The sequence below is a fragment of the Schistocerca gregaria genome, chromosome 1 (genome assembly GCF_023897955.1).
Source record: "Schistocerca gregaria isolate iqSchGreg1 chromosome 1, iqSchGreg1.2, whole genome shotgun sequence".
Lineage (NCBI taxonomy): Eukaryota > Metazoa > Arthropoda > Insecta > Orthoptera > Acrididae > Schistocerca > Schistocerca gregaria.
Genome location: NC_064920.1, coordinates 674,974,035 through 675,000,516, shown reverse-complemented (window position 1 = coordinate 675,000,516; position 26,482 = coordinate 674,974,035).

Below are 26,482 nucleotides of genomic sequence, written 5' to 3'. Positions count from 1 at the left end.
TCAGCACAGTCTATAAATTTTTCCAAGTGGACGTTTCAACACTAAAGAGTAGAAGATTGTTCACTCTACTCCTTTTCACTCTAGTACCTGGTACGGCGTTACATCATAGAGACACTCCGTGCATTTATCAAGAATATTCTTAGACTAGAAAAGTGCGCTCTGCCTGATCTGCGGTGTTAATTCGCGAACTTCATGACGTGAGTTTTTAGACATCTCGGAAATCTGATTCTGGAATCCCTGTACGTACTGTTTGTTGCATCATCGGATTTGTGGTTCGACAGTATTGACTCATTCAATAGAAACTACAACATTTATTCAGTGAATACTAGACAGGAAAAGCGATGTGCGTTTGGACAACACTTCTTAAAAATCTGTGAATAATTGAGTACCCAGTTCCGCAGGTTTCAGTTTCAAACGGCTGCAACAGGATTGAGAAAGTTGAATGATAAATACCAAGTATTCAAATCCAAGTAGGAAGATTTCCTTGTGGTACACTCCTCCTATTCCAATCAGGAGTTCCTTGTAATAGTTAAGAAATTTTTTCTGTGACGGTTTACTAATTCGTATACTCTCTCAAAAGTTTTTTCATGATTTTTAATTCTTTAATTCTCTGCTTTATAAACTGTTGAATCAGTATTCTGTACTGTCTCGATTCACGACCCCGTAGCTGTCAGAACACTTCTCATTAGGGTCAGAGCAGTAACGAAAATGTATTATCACTACTACGCAATTTACGTGCTTCTGAGTCCGCAGCGTGATATAAATTTTCTGATGACATTATAAACATGAATCCAAAAGTGCTGCTTGAATGACATTTCGTCATTAAAAGACGGAGATGACACCGACATTCAACAAATACACAAAGCACTAAATCATCTACATCCAAATGTGGAATTTACAATGAAATCTGAAACCAAGGGATTAATAAATTTGTAAACCTGACAATTAGTAACATCAACAACATACACAAATTTGAAATTTACAGGAAGCTCACAATGAAATAAAATATTATCAATGCAAAATCCTGTCATGCCAAAGCACATAAATACCCATACTTTCAAAAAATAATTAATAAGATGACCAGTTTACCGCTAGAACAATTAAGCATACCTAAGGAATTTGCCATACTCCAGGTACAGCCGAACAAAAAGATTTCAACCCAGACATGGTACAATAACTCTACGAAAACTACACTAAAATCACACACAACGAAATCGATAAGGACACAAAATAAACAAGAGGTTCACTAACGAAAGATGAAATCTCGTACATACCGATAATACATCTAAGAATCATTTCTAATAAATTACGAAAAAATGCAACAGTAAAATTTGCTTGCAGAACCAGCAATTACTTAAAATCACGAACCTTCTCACGGAAAATGAAATTACCAGTTCACTCTAACGGAGGTATCTATAAAACTGAATATCAAAATTGTGAAAAATTTTACGTGGGTCAGACAGGACGAAATTTTGACATTTGATATAGAGAGCACACTAGAGATTAGGAGCATAACGTTTCTGTTTCTTCAAAAACGTAAAATTCAAGAACCTCAAAGCAGAACGTATAGAACAAACAATGAAAATCCTGCACATAATACCAAAGAGACATATGATGAACGTTCTTGGATACATGTAAATATATATGCACACGTTTAAACAACCACAGAACATACTAAACGAACAAACAGACTTCAAACGGAGTAGCTATATAGAAAATTTTATTCAACTGTTAAATCACGATAACGGATAAACGGAGACATAATAAAAAAGACTTCATAGATAAACATAAAATTAGCAGCAAATATCAAACAGTGACTCAACTGACTTCACAGACTTCTTCTTCTTCTTCCTTAGCGTTTGTCCCGCGTGCTGGAGGGGGTCCGCTGTTTTGGCTCGTTGTCGCCACTTCTTGCGATGTTGCGCCTGATCAGGGTGAAGGCCTCAGATCTTAAGATCTTCATGCAGGGTGTCAAGCCAACGGTGCCTTGATCGTCCTGCTGGCCGTTTCACACTTACATTTAGGTCTTTGCCACTGTTGTCTCGTCTGCTCTAAGGACATGCCCGTACCAACGTAGGCGGCTTTCTCTCATTTTGTCTACTATTGGTGCAACACCGTATAGCCTGCGAAAGTCATTATTTGTGACGTGGTCACACAATGTTGATCCCGATGTCCATCTAAGCATTTTCGTCTCCATAACAGCAAGTCTTTGCTCTACTTCCTTTGTTGAAGGCCAGCATTCATCCCCGTACAGTGTAATTGGACGGTTTACCGATCGGTATACTTTTGATTTGAGCCTGTCTGGAATCTTCTTGACGCATAGTACTCCACTAACGGGCCGGCCGCTTGGCCGAACGGTCTAATGCACGGCTTTCCGGGCGGGAAGGAGCGCCTGGTCCCCGGCACGAATCCGCCTGGCGGATTGTGTCGAGGTCCGGTGAACCGACCAGTCTGTGGAAGGTTTTTATGCGGTTTTCCATATGCCTCGGCGAATGCGGTCTGGTTCCCCTTTACAATATGTCGGCGATTGCTGTGCAAACAAGTTCTCCACGTACGCGTACACCACCATTACTCTATCACGCAAACGTAGGGGTTACTCTCATCTCGTGTGATACGTTCACTGGGGGGTCCACCGGGGACCGAACCGCACAATAACCCTGGGTTCGGTGCGGGGCGGCGGAGGGGTGGACTGCGGTAGTCAAATGGTTCAAATGGCTCTGATCACTATGGGACTTAACATCTGAGGTCATCAGTCCCCTAGAACTTAGAACTACTTAAAGCGAACTAACCTAAGGACAGCACACACATCCATGCCCGAGGCAGGATTCGAACCTGCGACCGTAGCGGTCGCGTGGTTCCAGACTGAAGCGCCTAGAACCGCTCGGCCACCACGGCCGGCTCTCCTCTGACAAACTCTTCCAAAGTATCAATATTATTTGTTGAATAAAGAGTCTCCGTCACCGGCTGCTGCGGGGACAGGGCCTCTCCGTCGTTTCTAGGGCCCTGGTTAACATACAATACAATACATACAATACTCCAATAACGGAACGCCATTTGCGTCACGCGCAGTTAAGGTGGATGGAGATTTCTGCCCTGAGATTTCCATCGGCAGCAATTGTCGACCCCAGGTACTTAAAAGTTCTTGCTGTTGGGCGGTCAACACCATTGATTCTGATGGTTACGGAGTCATTTAAATCTGTGGAAAGTTAATATGGTTTCAACCCATTGAGCCGTTGTCCTACATCTGCAAGGCAGTCATTCCAGACTTGGACTTAAAGCTGGAGATCATTGTCATCTTAACTGACCAGTTGCATATCGTCAGCATACAGTAACGTGCAGGGTTAGGTTTTATGCAGGTTTCTTGTGACGGTATCCACGACTGACAAATAGGAGCGGTGAGAGAGCAGATCCCTGATGAACTCCCACGGAAATAGGGAAGTCGTCAGGTAGCCCGGCAGCTGACTGATCCGGCTGTTCAGGTTCTGGTAGAGCAGTCTCAGCTAACTAACGAGCTCTTCAGGTACTTCATGCTCTCGCAGGGCAAGCCAAATTGACTCATGTGACACTCGGTTAAAGGTCTTTTCAAGGTGGAGAAAGGCAAAGTGTAGACGTTTTGACTTCTCACGGTGTTTTTAGATAAGCAGGCGAGCTGCATGGATAGCACCTGTCGTCCCACAGCCCTTCACGAATCCATATTGATTGATGGAGAGTCAATTTGTCAGATCCTTTTATCGATTATGCGCTCGAATACTTTTATGGTGTGTGACAGAAAGCGTATTGGGCGGGAGTTGTTATATTCACCTGGAATTCCCTTCTGCTTCCAAATTGTAACTGTTCTGCTACATGTCCAGTCAGCTGGAGCCTTTCCCTCCTCAGTGATCTTATTAAAGTAATCTGTCAACCATTCAGCTGAATCCCAGTATTTTGATTTCCACAAGTTTGCAGGAAGATCGTCTGACCCCGTTTGCCTTTCCGTTTTTCATTTTCCGTAATGTTTCGACAACCTCATCCTTGGTGACTGGTGCAATGGGTCCCTCTACTGGAGTTAACAATGGAATTGGAGCATGTGGAAACTCATCATTGCAAACTTGCACAAAGTATTTCCTCCATCGCTATGCTACTTCCGATCTGTTGGTGATAAGTTTGCCTTCTTCATCATTGATTCCAAGGAATTTTTCAATGTCTGCAGTTTGTTTATGGTGCTGCTTCGTCAGTCGATAAATCTCTCGTTCTCCAGTAGCTGTTTCCAGTTTATCGCAGACTTCGCTGAAGTTGGCTGACATGGCTGGAGCAACTGCCTTCTTTGCTCCATTCCTAGCTTCGCGGTAGTCCTTCCAGTTTTCATCTGTTTTAGAGGCGAGGAAATTTTGGTATAGCTGGTTTTTTAAAGTGCACTACTTTCTTCACCTCCTCAGTCCACAGCCATATTTCTCTATCGTTTTACGCCGGCCTGTTTTCGTCGTTCCTAATTTTTCCTGGGCTGCTGCTATGACACGGTTTGTCAGGGCGTCCCATGTTTTTCCTACGTCAGTAATAGGAGGGAGGGTGATGGGTGAAATAATGTCTCTTTCTGCTTCTTTTAGTCGCCACCACATAGTAGGCATTGGGCCATTGCAGTCTCTCTTCCTTTTATTTGGAAGTTTGATGCGCAATTTTACAACTAGCAAGCGGCTTTGTGTAGCAACTGTTTCGTATGGAATAGTTTTTGCATCCAAAACAAAGTTTAGGTCGCGTCGCCATACAAGAAGATTATCTATCTGGCTCATGTTGTTACCATTGTAGTATATCCAAAGGTGGGACGTCCTCTTCTTGAAGCAGGTGTTCGTGATGACTAGTTCGTGTGTTTCTGCAAAGTTCAATATTCTCTCCCCATCTACATTTCTACGTCCAGTCCCATTACTACCATGTCATCGGTATCTATATGCATTTGAACCAACATGACCATCGAGACCACCAGATGCTATAAGAGTATCATCAGCTGGCGCTTCTAAGATCTTATCATCAAGCAACATCTAAAAGTCATCTTTTGTCTTTTTCGTGCAACCTGCTTGCGGAGCGTAACACGAGAATATATGGATGTTCCTCTCGTCCGCAGCCAAGATCACCAAACAGTCGTCAAATCGTGCTACTTTTGCTAGAGTCCCGAAATTTAAAGCTAACAACTATCCCTACTCCTTTGACCGAATTTGGGCTGTCGTTATAGATGATTTTATATCAATCACCAATATTTGGTGATTTTTCTCCATTCCACCTGGTCTCCTGCACTATGCCGATGCCAGTTTTACGCCTTTTTAGTGCTTCCGCTACTTCACGTGACCTTCCTGTCATAGAGCCAACATTAAGAGTGGCAAATTTTGTTACTAGAGCGCCGGCCGCGGTGGTCTCGCGGTTCTAGGGGCGCAGTACGGAACCGTGGGACTGCTACGGTCGCAGGTTCGAATCCTGCCTCGGGCAGGGATGTGTGTGATGTACTTAGGTTAGTTAGGTTCAAGTAGTTCTAAGTTCTAGGGGACTAATGACCACAGCAGTTGAGTCCCATAATGCTCAGAGCCATTTTTTTGTTACTAGAGCTCGCTTGTTTAGCCAATCTCGCTCTGAAAAAGTCGGCAACCCTTACTCATTTCTCACGCCATTCGGGCCTGGATGGCGCACGTCACCTGCTGGGGACGCCCTAGCCCTTTCCATTCCTTTATATTTCGACATTGAGCCATGATGATGTGACAGAAGTGTATCGGACAGCCTATCACGAGGGTCTGTCGCCGATCAATAGTTTTAAGCTAATAACGCTACCTGCGCAGCGCGTGCCACCTGTTTCCTAATAACCGAACTTCTAGTCCTGTCAGAGGAAAGCCAAGTATATCGCTACCGCGGAATATATAATGCCAAGGAACCGTGCGACCGCTACGACCGCAGGTTCGAATCCTGCCTCGGGCATGTATGTGTGTGATGCCCTTAGGTTAGTCAGGTTTAAGTAGTTCTAAGTTCTAGGGGACTGATGACCTCAGATGTTAAGTCCCATAGTGCTCAGAGCAATTTGAACCAATTTTATAATGCCAAATATGACCTTAAAATGCAGTAAGCGTTACCCTCTGGGAGGAATTTTGTTGTTTGACCATGAATTAATCAAACGGACAGAGGGAATCGAACGTGAATTTCGTATGGGTGGCAATTAGTAGAAAACAGAAAGACCATAACTTAGAAAGTAATGAGTATAAAGAAAATTCACGTAAATAGAAAAGAAAACAGTCGCCAGGCTAATTAGGCATAATAGTGTGCAAACATTATTCTCGATGGATTTATATATACTCTTGCAAAAGGAACCTTCATCAATTCTTTCTTAGTAAAGTGCAATAAACACCTATAACGACCAGATGAACTACACTGTGGGTAGCAGTAATTATCAGCAGTATAGGTCAACGAACACAGAGATGTAAAATAGGATTGACTCCTGTTAACCACAATCATCACTTCAACCTTTGACTTATTGAGCACAAAAATTGTTCCCAAAGAGAACACGAGACTAAGAAGTACCTGAACAGAGTTCAAGTTTAACTAACATACATATCACACGTCACAACTGCAATAATATGACTCTGAAATAACGCATTTCATGTTCATACCACAGTGGCAATGTTCAAATTCATTTGCAAAACCCAGAGTCAATTTAACTTTCCATTGCAAGTAAAGATTAAAGTGGGGGCCCTTAAACTGTCACTTTCTTTATAAGTAACTATGCTCACATTTCAGAAACACTTCGCATCACATAAATGTTGAACTACAATTCCACTTAAGATTATTTAGCCCTCAATGTTTTGAAACAATATACGCTAGCAGTATTATTATTAAGCTTTGGAAATAAATTCATGTTCAAGTTAAAGTTTCAAATAGGATCAAATTTAAGTGCCTCATACCACCACTTATGAAGCAAGTGATTCCAACTAAGCACATTTATGTTCATTAGTACTAAACATTCGCACTTTCAAATTAAAGCAGTTCATAGCAAATTAAAAGTTTTCACCAGTTAAATATTATGTGCCTCTGTCTCTATCGGTGAAAATTGTGTGCTTATGGAATATCGTCTCAGTTATGCAACTCGATTTGTGATTTCCTGTCAGAGAAGTCACAGTTCGTAGTAATTGACGGAAAGTCATCAAGTAAAACAGAAGTGATTTCTGGCATTCCCCAAGGTAGTATTATAGGCGCTTTGCTGTTCCTTATTTATATAAACGATTTGGGAGACAATCTGAGCAGCCGTCTTCGGTTGTTTGCAGATTATGCTGTCGTTTATCGACTAACAAAGTCATCAGAAGATCAAAACAAATTTCAAAACGATTTAGAAAATATATATTATGGTGCGGAAATTGGCAAGTGATCCCAAATAACGAAAAGTGTGAGGTCATCCACATGAGTGCTAAAAGGAATCCGTTAAACTTCGGTTACACAATAAATCAGTCTAATTTAAAGGCCGTAAACTCAACTAAATACCTAGGCATTATAATTACAAATAACTTAAATTGGGCGGAACACATATTAAATGTTGAGGGGAAGGCTAACCAAAGACTGCGTTTTATTGGCAAGACACTTCGAAAATGTAACAGCTCCATTAAGGAGACTGCCTGCATTACGCCTGTCCGTCCTATTTTAGAATACTGCTGCCCGGTGTGAGATCCTTACCAGACAGGACTGACAGAGTACATCGAAAAAGTTCAAAGAAAGGCAGCACGTTTTGTATTATCGCGAAATATGGGAGAGAGTGTCACAGAAATGATATAGGATTTGAGCTGAAAATCATTAAAAGAAAGGCGTTTTTCGTTGCGACGGAATCTTTTCACGAAATTCCAATCATCAACTTTCTCCTCCGAATGCGAAAATATTTTGTTGATACCGACCTACATAGGGAGGAACGATCACCACGATAAAATAAGGGAAATCAGAGCTTGTACAGAAAGACATAGGTGTTAATTCTTTCTGCGCGCTATACGAGATTGGAATAATAGAGAATTGTGAAGGTGGTTCGATGAACTCTCTGCCAGGCATTTAAATGTGATTTGCAGAGTATCCATGTAGATATAGATGTAGATGTAGAAATGATTTAACTAGCAACTTTTATATGCTTTAAAACTGTACTTAGGCACATTTAAATGGGAACAAATTAGCATTTCTTCATAATTAGAATACTCGATTTTAGCACTAGTAGGATAGGACCCTACTTGGCATCATGAAGAGGGCAGTTCAAAGTTTAAACACACATTTTACAACACTGATTATTATTGCAAAACACTCACAAGAAAACTGTTTCATCCTGACATGCATATCTGTTTTCCAAAGTTGTTGAGGCAGGTGCGCAGTTTTGGTGGCAAGCACGTGGTGGGTATCAGGTCTTCTTCTGGCGGTTTTAAGCTCTATTTAATTCGTCCTGGTGGAGTATTCATCATCTTTAGAGCTTTTCCAAATACGAGAGCACCCTTTTTACAGCCGGAACCACATCCGAGGCCATTTCATTTTGGTTACAGAACGCCTCACTTGGCACCCGTGGTGTTGACTATACGACTGCTGGCCTCTGACTGTCTAACGTGCTGCCTCTCTTGCCGCCCAGATACACCGCCACTTCCACCTTTTCTTGCGCACCAAGCCCTTTCCTTAATGGAGGGGGTTCCCTACGCCTTTTAAGTAACATATATAATATCCCTAAGTATGAACCAGATTTTTATACATGGAATTTTGTTTTTACAAACATACATATTTTATAAATTCCATTATTTAAGCACACTATTAAGTTAAATTATCATAAAGTTCCATTTCCCTCCAACAATTCAAACGTCTTAACTCCTACAGAATAAACACTCCATAGTTGTATACACTTGATTACACGTACTAACTACTCATAATCGATAATGGTGTTACCAGCTGTGGGCCTGGTCCTTGATGAGCCAACATCCGACTGCAGGACAGCATTTCCCTCCTATCACCCATATCTGGGAGCCTTCCCCTATCCACCACCTGGGGACGCGCCCTCTAGTGGCTACAGGTTCCCGCGAGGGAGCGTTTTACTAGGCCATCTTCAGGCGCGTGACCGACGTGTTAAATCTAACAGTCCGCAGGTGATGGTTGGTCACTGCAACAAATATTTACTAATAATGGTATTGCTGGTCCCTGTTTTGATCGCAAGCGAGGTAGATTAATCCTGCACGTCGCTCGGGGGCCTGAAGATGGCGTAGTAACACACTGAAACTGTTCTCCCGATATTATAAGGTTGAAAGTGACGGCTGGAAGGCATTTAATTTTGGATCCTTGTAACCAAACCGTCGAATGTGCTGTCAGAAATTCGTTGCCTTATAAATATAAACCAAAATGCTTTGGACAGCATCCACTGATGTGAAAAAGGATCAACAAGCTCTCATAAATTGGCTAAAATACAAACTTAGCTGTCCGCAGCTCGTGGTCGTGCGGTAGCGTTCTCGCTTCCCGCGCCCGGGCTCCTGGGTTCGATTCCCTGCGGGGTCAGGGATTTTCTCTGCCTCATGATGACTGGGTGTTATGTGATGTCTTTAGGTTAGTTAGGTTTAAGTAGTTCTAAGTTCTAAGGGACTGATGACCATAGATGTTCAGTCCCATAGTGCTCAGAGTCATTTGAACAAACTTAGCTAAAGACAGTAATTTAAAAAGTGATAGTACCCATAGAGGTAAAATGAAAGTTACGAATAACTAGACATAACTACCAACGTACATGTGTACACTATATAGCTATAAGATGTAAATACAAAAAATTTTAAGCCTATAATGATAAAATGCTGTGTATTATTTGCAGATAGCTCTACAGAGATAATTATAGCCGGAATAGGCCTATTGTAATAAAGAAATCAATTGAATTAGCCGATTTGTATTTATATTCTTAATGTCATTACAAGAATACGCATTTCTTTAACGTCTGCGTGTCCTCTTCCATGTTGTTATTTTGTTTTTAAACTCAGATTACTATACCCTCGTAAAATTTACGATTGCAATAGGGTATAAAACAGGCCTTTTGTTCTTAATTTTGTATGTAAGTACCACCGGAGATCTGATAACTGTAGCTGATGAATTCATAAAGTAGAAATTTGATTTATTTCGAATAAATTTGGAGTAGTAAAATTTACTGTGGTTTGGTAGCAAAGTGTCGTTTCTCCCCCTTTAGCATTGTAGGGTCAAAGACTCGTAGTGTGTCCCACGACACGGCCTCTCTGTTGGTAGATACCCGCGCCGCCGCCAGACGTCGCACCGCGTCCTCTTGCAGTGCGACGCGGAGCAGCACTCAGCTGCAGCTGTCCCAGGGGACGCGCAAGTGGCTGCCACTTTAACGGAGGATGACGGCGGCCTCAACTCCATAAAGACGCTCTTCTGCACAGAAGCGAGCCAGCCGTTATTAAAGCTTACACACTGCGAAGGAAGCGGCTACCGTTTGGTCTGTGCAGAACTTTAGTTACTATACCCGTACCATTGTCATACTCACGACAAACATTATGATATGGAATACATCAGTTTCACGATGGCTATACAAGCTCCGTGTTCTCTCCATTCTAATTTATTCAGTTGCTGCCTCCTAATTAAGTGAGCTTTCGCATGGTAGAAATCGTTCCAGCGCGTTTTTAAACTTGCATTACCTGCAAACACATTGTTCCCGCAGATATTTTATCAAACAGTTTTCAACTACGTATCTCGTTCCTATCTGGGTGAAAGCTACTGCTACATTTGCCCCTATAGAATTATTTGCAAACTGGCATGGGTCGTAGATAACTGTAGTTGTCAGAACTAGCACTTCTTAGACAGATGCCTATAAAACGACGACGATCAAACAATTTACTAATTAGTTTCTCTTGTAGTTTGAATACTTATTGCCTTAAAGTAAAGTTTATAACTCCTGCATTTCTACTTTCAGATTTTCAAATTACAGAGGATGATTCAACCACGTCTACCGTGGGTTTTATGGAGCACGGGATGCTTTGAAGTACCGTTGGAAAGTGAATTGGAGGAGCACATCTATCACTCTGACATGCTGGACATAATTCAGTTTTGACGTGATTAAACACTTACTGTAAACCCTCTCCTAGTCTTTCTCATCATGTAAGTTGCGCCGTGGCAAAAGTGTCGGAAATGTTCGGGATCTTTAAGTATACACGGAGGAATATTTCCACAATTTGCAATACAAAATCAAATGGTTCAACATCCAATCAGAAACAAAAAAACATTTACAACAACGTCGAGTGATCATCTAACACGAAATTGTAGATTCAGTTAAATTGTCAGGAATGATCTCATTGGGGAGTACCGGAGATAATCATTTGTGATAAAGGAAGGACATACCTCTTCGCATTCAATGCAGATGCATATCAAATATATGCCTTTGTGCTGATTACTTTTCACTGCGATAAAATAATGGTGACAGAGTGGGAAAGCGGCACTGCCTAACACGGAACTGACAGCCTTCGAAGCTCTTATTAAATCCAAAAATCACCATGGAATGGAATAACAACACAAAACGCAAAACCGAAAACTATGAATCACAAAATTAACACATTATGAAATATTTAGCCCGAGATCACACAGAAATGCTCAATACTCAGTTCAGCCAGAAGTGTTTAGGAGACAATGACGCTATCGAAACGACTCCTCTGCTCTTTAGTGTTGAGGGAGAGATTCGTTGAGACTAAAGTGACCAACGACAATCTGGCTGAATTAATTGTTGTTTGAAGTGCTAAATGGTTCAAATAGCTCTAAGCACTAAGGGACTTAACATCTGAGGTCATCAATCCCCTAGACTACTTAAACCTAACTAACTTAAGGTCAGAATACACATCCATGCCCGTGGCAGGATTCGAACCTGCAACCGTAGTAGCAGCGAGGTTCCGGACCAAAGCGCCTAGAACCACACAGCCACGTAACGTGGTAATAATTGTGTAGCGTAACTTCATGGCAATTTTTACTGTTACTGATTTTAACTAAGCATTTCTTCCAAATATTTATAATTCGTCATCCAAAATACAACAATTAAATACGAATGAGATCAAAACGACAAGAAACGGTAAATCAGATAGCCAAGACCTAGATACTTAAATTTACCAAGACAAATAAAAGTGGCTATTATATTTTATTGAAAACTTAAATTCCCATCTTTTGCCTGATACAAAATTTCAGTAATTATGAAATACTAATATCAGAGACTCTTGTAGTCTAAAATCACACAAGGACTTTCACTAAGCAATAATAAATTATCTTTCAATTTAACAGAGAGGTTTAGCTATATTTCTGGTAAAGTTACCACCTTTTTATACTGATACTTTTTTGCATTTAGAATCTGATACTCAATGTTTAGGACAATTGAAAATCAACCATGCTTAAGGTAACAACGATCTGGGTGAAGAATCACTGTAGAGCTGAAGCTCCATACAATCAGCGCATTGTCCAATAATACTCCAACACACTGGTAAATCTTCTGCAGAACTGGGCGCCTGGAATTGTTCAGTAATTTATTGTGAAGCTGCTGGTGCTACGTATTATCTTAGAGACTACAATAATGTCAACCATGGCCCATCTTTCAGCCATAAACAATTTTACGCGTTCTCAAATAGTAAAAATGGTTCAAATGGGTCTAAGCACTATGGGACTTAACATCTGAGGTCATCAGTCCCCCTAGACTTAGAACTACTTAAACCTAACTAAACTAAGGACGTCACACACATCCATGTCCGAGGAAGGATTCGAACCTGCGACCGTAGCAGCAGCGCGTTTTCGGACTGAAGCGCCTAGAACCGCTCGGTCACACAGGCCGACTTCTCAAACAGTACTCTTCCTTTATAGTCCTCTTGAAACCTCTTCATAAATTAACATTGTACTATGTCTCTCACGGCCACAAAACATTGGTGCAGACATAAACACTACGCCGGAGACACACAAGACCCTCTTGCACCCTCTTTCATTCGCAGCTACTGCACAGCGATACTCTTTTGCTGCCCACTGCTAACTCTCTTAATCTCTGACATTGCAAGTGTGTCTAATTTAGAAAATTTACGGAAAGAAAAAAGTTTGCAACTGTTTACAAGAAATTAATGTCATAATATTGAAACTGATCATATATGATAGAGAAACAACGAAAACATTTACATTTGTGAAAAAGAATAACATTTACCTTAATAGTGTTCAAAATTTATCAGTTCCTGAAATCCAGTTTTACAAATTTACTGTATCTGACGGACACAAGTCCAGATCATCCGCTCTCAAAACTCCGCCATCTCTCTCCCCACATCCACCACTGGTGGCGGCTCACCTCCAACTACGCAACGCTACGGGCTGTTCAAGTACAACTGCCCAACACTACAATAACAAATTCCAACAATGCAAACCAGCCACAGACTGCACACAGCACATTCAGTGATTTTCATACAGAGCGCTACTTGACGTTACCAACATAAAAACCTAAACAGCCTACTTACACATTGAGCAACTGTAAAGCACTATGGATAATGCGATTAACTGTCTCGTATTGTTACAACGCCGAATATTCTAGGAGTCAGAAGAGGAGTATAACGCTAACTAACAACTCAGAGATTTTTACCTTCCGTACTGGGCTCTGTCCCGAAAATAGTCTTCCAGCGAGTCACATGTTAGGCGGAAAACAACCACTTGGAATTTATGAAAAGAGATACTGAACGTTTGCAGACTTGAGGTGAATACGAATGAATTAAAGGGATGAATTTATCCGCACAGGCAGCATGAGTGGCAAAAGAACAGCAGGAAGCGGCCGCTGTGCTGTATGGAAGAGTAGTCGTCGCCCGCAGTACAAATGGAGCTAAGCGGGAGCACTCCCCGGGGTTTAGGGGTGCGGAGCGGGTGGAGCCTGGCCGGCACGTGGCAGCCGCACCCCCGCAGCTATTTCGGGGGCGAAACTGAATGTGGCCGGCCGCAACTGTAGTGAGGGCGGTGGGGAAGTGGTCGCGGGGGTGGGAGGGCAGGCACGTGCCTGCAGCTGCTGCCGCCGTCCCCCACTGATGACAGAGTGGGGAGCACTTAGGCTGCGATATCAGGCCACGACGACATGTAGCTTGTGTCCTCACTTCAGCTATTCGTTACACACTGACCAGTACCATTTCTTTTATCTTTTTGTTCATTTAAAAAGCGACTGGCATTCAAAACAGCGTCCAGTCGTCTCGGAATGGATAAATACAGGTCCTGTATGGCTTCGTAGGTGCAACCACGACGGACGGGTATCTGTTGAGAGGCCAGACAAACGTGTGGTTCCTGAAGAGGGGCAGCAGCCTTTTCAGTAGTTGCAGGGGCAACAGTCTGGATGATTGACTGATCTGGCCTTGTAACACTAACCAAAACGGCCTTGCTGTGCTGGTACTGTAGTTCTCCGGGCGGGGACTACTCAAGGGGACGTCGTTATCAGGAGAAAGAAAACTGGCGTTCTACGGATCGAAGCGTGAAATGTAAGATCCCTTAATCGGGCAGGTAGGTTAGAAAATTTAAAAAGGGAAATGGATAGGTTAAGGTTAGATATTGTGGGAATTACACTAAGCAGATTCAGAAGGATGTAGGTTGCAGTAAGTACTGGGAAATGAAGAAGCTTGCACAGGATAGAGTAGCATGGAGAGCTGCATCAAATCAGTCTCAGGACTGAAGACGTCAACAACAACAACAACAACAGCGGTTTCCAAGTTCTTCTACCATTCTTCCTCCAAAACGATGACAAGTCCAGAAAATAGTGTTAGATATGTATAGAGATTAAGCACTCCTCTCTACAAAGTGGATTGCCGGCCGCTGTTGCCTAGCGGTTCTAGGCGCTTCAGTCCAGAACCGCGCTGCTGCTACGGTGGCAGTCTCCAATCCTGCCTCGGGAATGGATGTGTCTGATGTCCTCAGGTTAGTTAGGTTTAAGTAGTTCTAAGTCTAGGGGACAGATGTTAAGTCCCATAGTGCTTACAACCATTTTTTACAAAGTGGATCACAAAGGCTTAATAATATTGAGGTCTGATGACTGAGGTGGCCAGGAAAGATGCGACTATTTCTCCTCCTGGTCACAAAATTGGTCCTGGACAATGCGATCTATAACAACACAGGGTCTCTCGTCTGGAAACACAGCATCACCCATGGCGAACGAACCTGGTACTTTGATATGGACCTGATCCGCCAAAATGGTCACATAATCTTTGGTAGTTACGTGACCTCACAAAGTAACTGTGGGACTCATGGAATACCAAGACATGGCTGCCCAAATCCGCCATGTTTCATTCCTGGCTCCAGTCGGTCTGTACTGTAGGCTTGGGGCGGCGTACGCCAGATGTAAAGGAGGTCAGATGTTGGAAAAAGTGAGAAATAAGACTCATCCAATCAAATGCCTTTCTTCTACTGCTCCATAGACCAGGTTTTACAGTTTCGGCACCACGTTTTCCTGTTACGGCATTTGCATCACTGGCGAGTGGTTTTGGAATTCCAGCTCGCCTTGAAATTCCCTGCTTCTGGAGCTCCCATTTGTTGCTTTTCTGCTGACAGAATTTATGAGTGCGGCATTCAGTTCTGCACTGACTTCTGCAGCTGTCGCCCTCTTGCTTTTCGTCACAATCCTCTTCAATGATCGTCTGTCACACATTTTTGTCGGCGTTTCGACTTAGTGGATGAAGTTTTTCTGTCCTTGTATGCGGTGTATGCCTTCGGTATGGTGGCTCCTGAAATATCGAACACTTCGGTTACCTTTGCTACGGAAGCGCCTACCATACGAGCACCAACAATTTTCCACGTTCTAATTCAGGTAGCTCCTACATAACGCTGTCGCAGCTGCACGGAACACTGTTACCACCAAGACTGACACTTGCAATGTGTTGAGGACACAGCGCAAGTGCTGTTCGTGGTCAGTTACGAGCATAATAGCACAACCTACAGCCTTGGCTAATATCTTCATTTACTGTATGTGCAAGCAGGCCTTCATAGAAGTGTTTTCACATTTTTGTCCAACTTCTTTATTTGCGGACCAATATGGGGGCCACGGTAATTCATGGTATCAGGTGACACTGAATAGTGCCACTATAGATACTGCATTTGTTTTGGGAGGAGACGGTCTGTCATTACTGCGCCTAGCATTCGATAACTCAAAGCACTTATTTTCAGCAGGACAATATATCAGTGACAGTAACGCAGGGTAGAGCGTAACACAAATAGTAAGTACTGATAAAATAAGCAGATAAAAATAAACAATAGCACAAGAAATGCCATTAAACAGAAACATTAAGTTTTTTGTTAAGTACACTGATCAGCAGATAGTTAAGACCACCGACCTTCTAACGATGTAAACCCATGTAGGAGACAGCTGCGTCACCTGGCGAGAAACCACTGCCAGTCAGACACACGCACGGTGCATGTAGTATCAGTGAGTTCACTGTGTAAGACGTGTATATTTCTATTGTCTATTGTCAAACCACAATTTATGAAAGATGTTTATATTTTATTAATGGGATTAGGTAGGAATAATTAATATTTGTCATGTTGGAAATGATTGTGGTAGCAGGGAATATCTGGACCAAAGTATTGTTGATATAATTTTAAAAAAGGCGAGAGAAACCGCGTACGGATACATTTTAAGAAAAGAGCGGGAAAGACCACGCATTGATACATTTTCTAATGGTAGCGGGGATTGTCTGCACCAGAAAGCATTGTTGGCAGGAGAGAGCGCATTTTAGCGTTCGTAGTATGTCAGTAGTAAGCGAGATGTGAACCGAGTTGGTAGCAGGTCTGAAGCGAGAGGTTGAGAGGAGCGGTGTGCCTGCCAGCCACTAGCTATGATTTACAAGAGATTATGAACGGATGTACAGAGACATCAGCTAACTATTATAATAAGAGGAACTAATATTATTGAATTAATTTTTTGAGAAACTCAAGACTACTTAAGGTATGTTTGCGCATTGCTAGTTGTAAGATTATTGTAAAAAGTAAGTCCCATTTCAACGTTTGTAAAATCATTTCATTCAGAATATAATTAACTTTTGCCAGCAGTATTGCGTTTCTAATTGTAATCCATCCCAAAAACCATCAACGTAAAACTTTGCAAAATTTTATTGTTGTCAAGAAAAAGTTTAACTATGAATTACGTAACTTCATTCAAATTAATTAAAGGATAACGTCAGCTTTGGTAATAAATACAGCCACTTATTATGAAAGCCCACCAGCAGCTAATAGAGTACAGTAAAACAGAGTAAGTATATTCATGTCGCAGTTCGATGTAGCAGTCAGATGGCGATCCAGTAACAGTAAAAAAGGTAAGGGACAGTTTTGGGTTATTGCAGATAACGACTGAGGGCCACGACGACGACACATTCTATGTTTCGTCGAAATAATCAGAAAATCACTTTTAATAAGCAGCAATTAAATTTGTATGAGAATATAGAGAAAGAGAATAAATTTCAAAGGGAAGATTTCATTTGTTATTATTAAGCAAGAGATAAAAATCCTAAGGAAAAGTTTAATAGTTTATTGTAAAAGGAAAGGTTATCATTAACAAAAGAGGTATAGAGGAGACGGGAAGGTTTCAACTGTCCGTATATAAAACGGGGAAGGCGTGCGATCTATCTGCGTTTGTTCGAGGGCGGATTGTAATGGTCCGAAAGTTCTGCACGAGAATTTCTGAAACTGCACGACTTGTCGGGTGTTCGAGAAGTGCTGTGGCGAGTTTCTTCAACATGTGGCGAAACCAACGCGCGGCCACCCCTCATTACAGATGTAGACGTCTTAGGCTGGGGAGACCGGAAAAACTGAACAGCAACCGAGGTAGAACTAACATCAGACGCTAATGGAGCGCAGAGTACAATTGTGTCTACACACGCAGTGCATCGAACACTCCTAACGATGGACCCGTGGAGTCGACGGCCTATGTAAGTGCCAATGTTAACACCACAACGTCGGCACGTATGACTGAAATTACGAACAACTTAAACTGCAAGAAACACATAGAAAATGTTGTGGGGAAGGCTAACCAAAGATTGCGTTTTATTGGCAGGACACTTCGAAACTGTAACATACCTACTAAGGAGACTGCCTACACTACACTTGTCTGTCCTCTTTTAGAATACTGCTGCGGGGTGTGGGATCTTTACCAGATAGGACTGACGGAGTACATCGAAAAAGTTCAAAGAAATACAGCACGTTTTGTATTATCGCGAAATATGTGAGAAAGTGTCACAGAAATGATACAGGATTTAGGCTGGAAATCATTAAAAGAAAGGCGTTTTTCGTTGGGACGCAATCTTCTCACGAAATACCAATCACCAACTTTCTGCTCCGAATGCAAAAATATTTTGTTGAAACCGATCTACATTAGGAGGAACGATCACCACGATAAAGTAAGGGAAATAAGAGATCGTACAGAATGATATAGGTGTTCATTCTTTCCGCGCGCTATACAAGACAGGAATAATAGAGAATTGTGAAGGTGGTTCGATGAACCCTCTGCCAGGCACTTAAATGTGATCCATATATCCGTGTGGATGGAGATGTAGATGAAATGGGCACGTAACCATCGGCCCTGAACACTGGCGCAACCTCAGAACGCTGAGTGGTCTAATGAATCCCGATACCTCCTTCACCGTGCCGACGGGACGGTGCGAATCCGTCGTCCTCCAGGGGAAAATCTCCTCGACCCCCGCACTTCGGTACGGTTACAAGCTAGCGGCGGCTCCATTATGCTCTGTGAAACATTCACGTAGGTATCCGTGGGTCCAGTGGGGTTTGTGCAAGGCACCATGACGGCCAAGGGTCATCGTACACTGGTTACAGACCATGTACATCCCTTTATGACGATCATGTATCCCGACGGCAGCGTTCTTCTTCAAAGGGGTAATGGGCCATGTCACAAGGCGAGGAGTACGATGGAGTGGTTCAAAGAAAGTGGAGAGTTCTAAATTATATGCTGGCCCCCTAACTCGTCAGATCTGAACCCTATCGAACACGTCTGAGATGTGATTGAAAGTGACGTCAGAGCGCATCACCCACCTCCCCGCAATTTACGAGAATTAGGTGACTTGTGGGTGCAGATGTGGTACCAACTCTCCCCAGTGAAGCCTCATTGTTTCCATGCCACGGTGCGTCGCCGCTGTTCTCCGTTCCAAAGGTGGATATTCCGACTATCAGTTAGATGTCATGATGTTCTGGCTGATTAATGTATTTATTTTATGTTTCGGCGATGTGTTATTAGTAGAAACAATTCTGGAATGTGACAAAACAATGGGGAATATAAATCAGGGTGTTTCTACAGATAAAGAAGGCTGTATCCTGAATGAGTCTTTCTCTAGTCAGAGGGAGATGTGCAATTCTCAAACTTCTGGATACGTTAAAACAGTTTTAATCTGCCGTGAAGTAGCATAAAATCTCTAAAAACACACACAAGAAATAAACACAAACGCAGAAAGTCTAGCGAAAATAATCATAAAACAGTAACTAACTAAAAGTTACAAAATCAAAGTATAGTTAACACATACAAATGAACAATTACAGCACACGACACAGAGAGTCGAACAGATCACAACAGTAGGCAGGGTACTAAAGAACAGAAAACCCAAATAAATATAAGGAAAGACACAAAATGATGTGTGAGAAACAAGTAGGTTACAAAACAGGTCGCTTTAAAAAAGAACGTTGAAGAACAAGGAATTCCTATGCAAATAAAAATACAATTTTTTTGTGGGGAAGGTTTCAGTTAACAGCCATGTCGTCTGGCAAACACAGAACATTTCAAAGTGAAAGTAGCGATTACAAAGAGCTATAAGTATGTAATGCAGAGTGATACCTGAAAAAGAATTAAAAATAATGTAAAAGAAACTTCAAAATGTAGTTTTACAAGCTTCTAGGTGGTTTATCGGTGTTTTATGACTGCCATTGATCATGCCGACAACATCCAAGCGATAATCGAATGGACTGGTGGAACGAAGTGCTAACCGACAAGATCCTCAGTCTGAGTTGCTGCATGTCATAAAAAATAATTTAAAAAAGTTAAGACCTAAATACAATACCATAAAGTACATATATAAAGAAAAAAGCTCTTTCTATCGGTCCAAGTTCAGCTACCAGTTACTAGCATGTGCTGTATTTTTTTTATTTTATGCTTCTTGTTGGCTTAGTTTGATGCATTCCGTGGAGTACGTTCAGATGAATTGCACTGCTGACAAAATCTTTTCTGCACTGTGACAGCAGAACGACAGCTGATAAATTATAAGAAGCAAAACACATGATCCACCAATTTCACTTATGACACGGAAATTTTGACTTACGTATCATTTGGCGCGAGTCGGCTTTAGACTTACAGTGCTGTCACAATGATCAAATGTTGAACTTTCTTTTATATTGCCTGTAATTCTTATCTTTGTATGGCTGTATTCAGTTCGGATTCACCTGTACGAGGTCGGGAATGGATCAGTTAAACGGCTCGGCTCTGGTTGCATATCAATGTGTATAAAAACTATAGAGTAAGCTACTGCGACCATCTACGACCACTGAAATGGGAACGTAATAGAAAGTAATGACTATCGCACTAACACTGAAACACATCTCTAGGTTCCAAAATAGAGCAACAGATGGTGCCAGAATTTTCAAATCATGGCTATCATTACATATGACTAACACATAAAAGAAAAAAAACTCGTCAATTAACAAAATCCCCTATGCAGCACACACACACACACACACACACACACACACACACACACACACACGCAGACTACTGAATACACACGTTCTTTCTACTATTTGAAAGATGGCAGAATATCTGACAATCCGGCAAGCACTATTGAGAGCACTGTTGAGTTCGGAAATCAATATAAGCTTTACCCGAATATCTTCCCAGTGGAATCAAATACTCGTACAACCTGCGAAAAACAAGACGTAATTAGATCAGACAATTCACGAAGTAGATTTCAAATTCAAAGAACGATAACTGTATTTGCAGTTTTACAGTAGTGCAGCTCTGAAAGGAAAGGACTGAATGAATCCAGTATCAAAACGTCGGTCTCGGAAGATTGACTTGAAACTGCGTTTGACCAATATTGTAACCTACAATGACAAGTAAGAAAGTGCTTTTAATAACGCTTAACATCAAACGAAAGGACCTTTCTTTTCATGTTACATAGATTTTTCGAAAAATAACTGTAGATCAGTAAAACGGTTTGCATTCGTGATGATACTGTTTCGTTAAAATACGTATTTAGACAACGTATGCGGAAGGTGTATGACGTCTGTATGCATAGTATTATCTGTACAGACATCCAGCATCAATGAACACATTAAATTATTTCATTAGATTAACTAAATGCACTCAAAAAGTAATTAACATCGAGCACATGTGTCACTAGGTATCGATAGCCTGTTACAATATTAAGATTCTGATTTATGGTTTATTACAGCCAGCAAAATCGTGGTATACGATGACGTAAGTAACCATATGTATCTTCTGAATGCTATGTAATTAACATCGTACATCATGATTCTACCATATTTGTTATAAACTGTTCCACTCCTGAAGGTGATCGCAATGATCATAATTGATGGTAAAGCGAAACAAGGAAATTCTAGACGGTGGATTGTCTTGTATTTGATACGGATCGGTACAGAGTATTCATCGACTTTAATTCCTGGTGGTTAACTTGTAAGCAGGGACATCAATGTATACTGCATTGTAAAACACAAATGAATACTAGATTTAACTTTATTAACGTCAGTAACTTTGTTTCACTGCTCTCTGTAAATAACCTTCAGTTGGAAATTATACTTCGTATAACAGATGCAAAACATAATCTGGACCAAATCCGTAGCCATTGTTCTCTTTTTAATAGGACGCAGCTGAGCAGCTGAAATATAAGTAGTTCCAGAGAAACAGATGGACGTATCTAGTAACAAGTACTGCTGACTTGACAACAATGATCAACGATGGGGAATATAAAAGCACCCAAATGTTGCGATTTGTGGTTTCCAAGTACATTATCAGGCGAAAAGTGGTGCTATACGTCATCTAAGACTGTTGCGTGTAGGCCAGAATACTCTGGAAACACAACCAAATAATTTCTAAAATAAAAGAAATATCCGTGACTACAGCTATAACAGAAAAAAGGAAATATGAAAGACAGATGCTACATTTCACAAGTATCATGGCAGAAATGCGCGTAAAAAATTAACTCAAAACAGGAAGAGTACCACAGAAATGATAAACACAGTCCATCTACCTGAAAGCTATGGTCATTCAGGAAAGTTAGTTGTCGCCTGAAGATGCCCCTCTGAGCCGCATCTCGGTCCGCAGTAGAAGGAACTATAAAAAGCGTGTTAGCAGTCGTGTGGCCGTCCTACTGAGGGGCGTTAAAAGATTGTACGAGCGTGCAACGGAATGTATTGTTACCCTTCTCTTGTTTGAGAAGCATCCTTGTCTCGACATCGGTTGCTTTGAATGTCTCAGAATCGGTATCCTGGAGGCCAGTGGATTTAATACGGAGGGGCGTTAGCTCCAGACAGGGCGTAAAACTTGGCACCGTTGCTGGATAACCGGAGAAACGGTGTTATCGAGTGGACACTTCTCAACTGGAAAGTAAGCGGGTGGTTGTTCGTTAGGGCAGGAAAACTCGTCGAAGCACATTAAAAGAAGCCACTCACTGACTTTGCCGAAACACCGGTAACAGAGACCATTGTGTGTTTCCCCTCTCCATTCCACCGGCACAGCGGACAAACTTTTAATTAAATCCTTCCGCTAAATAACCCGATAGTCACTGCTCAGAAGTAGAGTGAGTCCGAGCTGAAACATAAGATGGGCTATTTATTATTGGTGTGCGTCTACTATTCTACAGCATTACAGAAACGACAACATGTTTAGCCAGAACTATTACAGGTTTCTTTTATCCATCCCACGCCGGCCGCGGTGGCCGTGTGGTTCTAGGCGCTCCAGTCCGGAGCCGCGCTGCTGCTACGGCCGCAGGTTTGTATCCTGCCTCGGGCATGGGAGTGTGTGATGTCCTTAAGTTAGTTAGGTTTAAGTAGTTCTAAGTTCTAGGGGACTGATGACCACGGCAGTTGAGTCCCATAGTGCTCAGAGCCATTTGAACCATTTTTTTATCCATCCCACAATCACGATTTCGGAGGTATGGCATTTTCAAGCGATAAGTCAGTTCAGCGGACTTGATACAAACGACTCTGAATCCTCAAAACACTTAAATATGGTTGGACAATCGTATGACGCCCATTTAACAGTGAAGAACACGACAGTGAACTAGTCACAAGCATCACACTTAATGCCTTGTAACATTGCATCTAGCTTTGATAATGCTTGAAGTCCTGCGACGAACAAAGTCCACAAGTTTCTTAGGAATGCCATGTACAGTGTTTTATGGGTATAAGTGCAGATATTTTCATCATCGGTAACTTTCTAGGTACTCACTTCAGTGTATTAGTTGTCTTTTCTCTGCGTCTTCCGCAGACACGTCACATAATTTACCACGTGGCGTATCCTGCACAGTCGTAACTGTAACACTACGTGAACTACCCCTGTCAGCATAGGCTAACCCTTTTGCAACCACGCGTCCACACCTGACCTGCTGCCTAGAGGAAAATAAGCATTAACGGCTTCCTAAATGTACGTGGAGTTACTAACCAATCTAAAACCATACTACTCTTAATAGCTATAATAATTAGCCTGCAAATGAAGTAAATATTGATGCAATATTGTTCAGTCACCAATAAAAGTATCTGCACTATGCCACTAATACCCCTTATAGCTGAAGTCACTTATGGAGATGTAGAATAATATATTTCACCCACTGTTACAAACAGGCCCTTTTTTTTAAGTGTGGAATTAAGTTTGGGTAAATTAACAGGCCATTTGAGGTGCGATAGAGTGCCTCGGTGTTTATCAAGCCAGCAACACATAAGGATTGCTTTGTGAACACGGCTACCATAGACAGGATGTCCACAGTGTACTAATTATGAAGATTAGACAGATGAAAACACAACTTTTGGTCACTTACATTTTTGAGGGAAAAGTAAAAGCTGTTCATGCTCACGGTAACAGAACGAGTAGTCCCAAGTCAAAGTAAAAAAATTTTTCATTAGTGTTTCGCGAAAAGAACGTCGCCTGCGCTCCCGGGATTCCCATTTCAGTGCACGAAGCATCTCCGTGACACTTGTGCATTGATCGAAGATACTACTAACAAATCTAGCAGCACGTCTCTAAGTTACTTCGATGCCTTCCTTTAAATCTGATATTGTGGTGATCCCAAACACTCAAGCAGTATTCAAGAATGGGTCGTACAAGTATTCATTGTTCTGGCTCCTTTGTAGATTAGCGACACTTGCCTAAAACTCTCCTAGTAAACCGAAATCGATTATTCGCCTTCCCTATGTGCTCGTTCGATTTCATATCGCTTCAAAACATTACCCCTAATTACTTAATCGATGCCACTATGTCAAGCATTACATCACTAACTGTATTCGAACGTTACAGGATTGCGTTCCCTAGTCACCTGCATTAATTTACAGTTTTATACATTTAGAACAAGTTGCCATTCATCACACCAAATAAATATTCTAAGTCATCATTTATCCTTCTACAGCCACTCAACAGTAATACCATCCCGAATATTAAGGTATCATAAGCAAATAGTCACAGATTGGTGCTCAACCTACCTGTCAGACATTATAAATATAGGGAACAAGAGCGATCCTGTCACATTTTCCTGGGAGATCCTGACGATACCATTTTCTCTTATGAACACTCGCCTTCGAGCCACTTATATATCTGGAAAACTATTTTGTATGCTCGTATATTCTTTAACAGTCTGAAGTGGGACACTGAGCCATACGCTTTCCAGAAATGTAGGAATATACCCAGTGGTTCGCAAGATATCATGTGAGAAAGGGGGAAGCTGGGTTTCGTACGAGCGTCGCTTTTTAAATCTGTGCTGATACGGGGACTGAAGCTTATCTTTCTCTGCTTGAATCACGATATGGCCATGGGCAAACCAATAGCTCCCTTCTGCTATTCTGCCATACATCTAAGCCGACCCAGCTTACTACGCTGACTGCAACACCTGGATGGCACATACACACCACTTCAGTGCCATGACTTCCATCAGTGGTGAATGATAACACAACCACTCAGCTCCAGCACTACACCAGCAACAGCGCTTTGAAGAAACCACTGTGCTGTTTTAAGTGGGTTACAAATGTTTTATCCTGTGAGATTACTGATGGAATTTGTGTTGCGTTGTCATTTCGAAATCGCACATACGTCAAAATCACGACTGTGAAATAAATAATGCAGTAACAATCCAGGCAGAACATGTTCTCATTTCTGATAAACATAATTTCCTGCAGGAGTTCAAAAAAAAAGGTTCTTCTTGTTCTGTAGCTCTCCGAAGTAATCATTGTTCACTATTTACTGATTTTAATTAATTCTTCTACTAAAATTCCAAATTTTCAAATTTTTAATAATACCTAAGACAATATATCACTGAAATCATTGATAGCTGGTGATCACGTGCTAATGTGCTCCAGAAAACTGTAAAAACGGCACAATAATTATGCCATTTATCTTCTAGTGCGAGATGGAAATTGCGTTCAAATTGCACCATTTATTTTCTTACGCGTGCTTGTAAGCAAATAAAATGGACAGAAACATGTTTTGTAGCACTCTCTCTGCGATAACCAGAAACGAGTGTCGAGCGCTAACATGATGGTCGGCCGAGCCACGATCGACTCAGACAAGGGACACAGCTTTCTGTTTTCGACTCCCTGCCAGTATTAATGGGGCTACGTTGCCCACAGTACCAGCTCAGTATTTTTCTCTGCAAGTACGTGTTAAATATTGTGCAAGCAACGTAACGAATACTGTAGATGATCAGTTAAAGGGGCTTGGAGGAGGAAGTGAGGGTTAAAGAGCTAAGTAGAAATACTCCAACATTAAATGTAATAAGGGGAGGGTGTGGAACAGTGCTCACCAATTTGTGTCAGACCACTTGAGTAGAAGCATACATATGCTCCGTTTCAAGTTCCTAGATTATTTCACATGTATTAGTACAATGGGGCACTGGTCGTGTGCAGTGAATGACAGTTCATCGACTTCGGTTCGATTCTCGCTGCTCCCATTTTTTTATTTAATTTTTACAATATTAAACCATTAATCAATAAATTTAAATATATTTAAATAGTTCAATTTATACATGTAAAGGTAATACACTTAATTTGGTTACGAGTACTACACTTGAAGTCAAAAAGCTGTAGGTGGTGCTAAAAAAGCGAGTGTGTGAGGAAATTTAGTATGAGAGTGTCTTAAAAGATTTGGATTGGCTGCTGTGTTTTTTGCAGTGCACTTTCTTGCTGTCCATGTTTGTTATTCGGGAACCGTTATCCGTTATGCGTTTGGTACACTAGGAGTGAAAACTCTGGGACATATTAATGCATTAATAAAAAAAGTGGAAATAATAAGTATATAGCC